Source organism: Vipera berus, assembly GCF_964194415.1.
Source record: "Vipera berus genome assembly, chromosome: 1".
Classification (NCBI taxonomy): domain Eukaryota; kingdom Metazoa; phylum Chordata; class Lepidosauria; order Squamata; family Viperidae; genus Vipera; species Vipera berus.
The window spans coordinates 36,170,016-36,173,941 of NC_138202.1; positions in this window are offsets into that span (position 1 = coordinate 36,170,016).

Sequence of the window (3,926 nt, forward strand, 5' to 3'; positions counted from 1 at the left end):
AGTCCTGTCTTCTCATTAGATGGCCAAAGTATTTGAGCTTTAGCTTCAGTATCTGTTTTTCCAAAGAACAGTCAGAGTTGAATTTTAATATTAAAGGAGAATAAATGAGTATAATGGTTATGAATGCTGGATTAAGACTCGGAAATTCAGATTTTACTTTTCACTCACGTAATCCATTAGGTCATTTTGAACCAATCAACAGTTTGATTTACAGTAAGTCATGGTTTGTTTAAAAGATGATTTTTTTGGGTGGCTTCCTACAATATTCTGAAACAAACAACATGTCTATAAACCATGTTTTACAAAACAATAGTGGTTGAATTCAGACAATGTGCTAAAACAAAACTAAATAGACCACATTATAGGGATTGTATAAAAGGGTATTCTTGTTACTAGCCTAACGACTGCCATTTTGCTTCTGTACATTGTGCTTGCGTTAGGGACGCCATTTTGTGAAGTCAGCAAGATCACGTACACAGACCCAGAGACAAGGGAAAGAGCGGGAAAGTAATGAAAGATGATTGGTTAATATTCTGTGTGCCAACAAGTGTCACCTTGTGATTGTTACCTGTATATAAATAGAAGTGCCTAACTCACCATTGTGTGGCACTTCTGAACGCAGCTGTCAGTGTTTCAGACAGTGTTCCACCCAGCAACTTCACTTGGCCAAATAAAGTTCTGTTTGACTTGGAAGCCTCCGCTTGAGTCTCTTGATTTGCCCTCTTGGAACCTCAGGTTCTTCAGGTAGCTGCTGACCCTTACAACATGATGGCTTACTTTATGCAAATCCTGTTTTATTCTCATCCAAATTTAACCTCTTTCACAGTGTTGCTATGAAGATAAAATGGAAAGGGAAGAAAGAATTACAAATACAGCTTATTATTTAGGTAAATAGAGCAAATAAATGGAAGATGTCACAGAAATTGAAATAATTTTTGTATTTCCACTGCATGAGGAACAGAGCAAATACTAATGTCCTGAACTGGTATCATAAGAAAAAGAGTCTACAGGAATTTCTGGCAAAAAAGGTTTTTTTGCTTCTTTTGTTGTTAAGAGTTAAAGTTCTGGATTTGGATGAGGGATTTCAAAGTTGAAATTCTGCCTCTGTCCCCAAACCAGGCGACATCTGATTTCTGCTTCTTTTCTTCCTTCCCCTTGTTTTTGTAGTAAGATAATACTTTGTCCAAGCATGGGCACACGTACTCTTCATTAAGCAAAGACATTTAACTCCTGTTCTTTTTCTCTCTCTTCATATCCAAGTTTGGCTACAGTCCCAATTCATTCTCTCCTTCCTATAGTGAATTTTCAGATGGCTGAAAGCTCTTTCTCATGCTGGCCTCTCATTGCCAGGTCTCTTTCTGCAAGAAGTAGGACCTCAAGAGGTGCAATACTCAGGCTGACTCGAGCAGGGCACAAGCCCAGCATCACAACACTTAGCAAGAAACCTAGGAAAAGCAGTAAGAAAAAATAGTAATAAGGTCAAACGTTGCTAGATATCACATTTCCCCAACTTTGTTAAGAATTAAATTGGATTGCCCAAGTTAACTGCTATTGCGCAAGTTGTACTGGCTCCCAGCTTTTTGTGGTGCTGGTTATCATCTTTAAAGCCCTTCATGGCATGGGGCCAGGTTATTTGTGGGACCTTCTCTTCTGAAGACATCTGTCCATTCCATCAAGTTGGATAAAAATGGACATGTCTTTTCCTTTAAATGTTTCCATTTAGTTGGACCTAGAAGGCTTGTGTTTTCTGTAGCAATCCCTGCCCTGTGGAACTCCTTCCCTCTGGGATCCAGCAGGCCCCAGCCCTCTTAGCCTTCTGGAAGATGGTAAAGAGCTGGCTTTCCCCCCAAAGGTTGGGATAGGGTAAGATTGGAGCCTGTAGCCTAAAGAAATAAAAACAATCCAATTTAAATTGCTCCTTCAAGAGTAGTAGCAGGTTAATGTTTTGCAATTAAACTATAATTAGCGTCTTGTTGTCTATCTTAAATTCTGATCATATTTAAACATGGCTTGAGCACAACATTTCTCTGCTGTTCATTACACAGGCGGTTTTTTGTGGCTTCCATCTAGCCCTGAAAGCAAGGTTCCATTAGTTTCAGGAATCCATTAAAATTCATGCAACTGTTAAAGCAGCAGTGCTGTTTTTAGGCTCATGAAAAATCCTAAAAAATGTGTATCTCTTTTAATGAATAGCAGAAAGATGCTGTACTTGCGTGAGGTTCAAAGCACTTCTTGCAAATCTTTTTCATGATTTTCACGATTTTTTATGTAACACAGTTTGGTTCTCAGGACTATAGTCTATGCAACTGTGATCCACATAAGCTTATAAATAAAGCTTTGTTGTCCTTAAAATGGCATAAATCTTTTTTGCTATTTATACTACTGAGTCCTTTGGAGGACCTTCATGTACTAATCTAGATAACTTCACATTCTGGTTTTTTTAAACCTGTGTGAAGGAGCTTTCACAAAGCTAGGCACATACACATACCGTTCCAACATTCCTTTTTTACCCACTGTGTGAAATATAATAGTGAAACTGCAGTTGGAATGTATTCAGTTATAGCTCTTCTGTGAATTCCAAGTTGTGACTTTTCCAGAAGAAATTAGTCATCCCATTGTTTTCACAAAATCCATTTACTGGTGTATTGTTGCAACAAATTCTTAAAATTCATAGGATTATCTTAATGAAGAAGCACAATGGGAAATTTTGTGCTCTACTTACCCCTGTTTACTTGGTTAGTACTAACACTGGCAACCAACAATGAGGGCCATATAATTGCTTTTTCAAGGAAGGGAGATTTGATTTAGTTGATAGGTGGGTGAGCTCTTTGGCAAAGTTGTTGGAAGCCCAGCTTTATACTGACTGAATGTGAATCTCAGGTAAGCTAATGTTTGTTTTCTGCACAGATCTGAACTGTGCTAAGGACTGAGGAAGGATTAGCCAACCTGCGTTAGCCAGCACTAGTGCCCACCCCTCTACAAAACCCTTAAGGAATCTCAATAACCAATTCTAGCTCTTGCAAACTATGTGCACAACACAATCTAAGAATAGTCTGCAAACAGTCATTAAATTAAAATATACCATGGACAGAATTTAAGCCATCTGATTTTTAAATAGAAAATAAAGTTTTTTAGACACAGTTATACATTCATCAAGAATTTGATTATAAGACCTTCCTTCCTCAATACAGCACAACAAAAATCAGGATGAATTTAGCAAAGCTCTGAAAACAGCACCAACAACTAGTTATCTTAGTTATATATTTGTTTACAAATATATTTGTAAGCAGTAGGATACTGTAACATACCAAATGGCACATGGAAATGTAATTGTAAAACACAATTTTTTTAAAAATCAGGAAAGAATTATTCCAAGATTAACATACTCTCACAACTTTTCCAAATCAGAAATCTGGCCAGTGATGAAAGCTTAATCACTCTGCTGCAAGATTCTTGACTTGCATTTATGAAAAATTAGCACATTTTCTATAAGCTTTCTTCTAAGAGAAAAAGATTCTTTCTGTTAGTTTAATATAAAATTCAAAAGACTCCTAAGTGGTAAGCTAAGATGCCTTTCTTTGTAGTCTTAAAATATATATTTTAAAATATACTTGCTCTCTGGCTGAAAGAATCATCTAATGGAATGCCTAGAGAGTTGCAATACTTGGAACCAAAGGACTACAATCCTTCCATCCAGCATTATAAATTATGTGACCAAGTACTAGAAATTTTTAAAACCAATATTATTATTACTCATAATGTTTTTAAAAATTCCACATCTCTTCCAAGAGGAGGGCATAGATAATTTTTACTTTATTTTCACTTTATTTTTGCAACTTTCCCTTCAGAGGCATTCTTCCAAATAATAATAAATAGTAACAGTTTTGAAACATGGCAGCCAATGAAGATTAGAACTCCAATTCTAC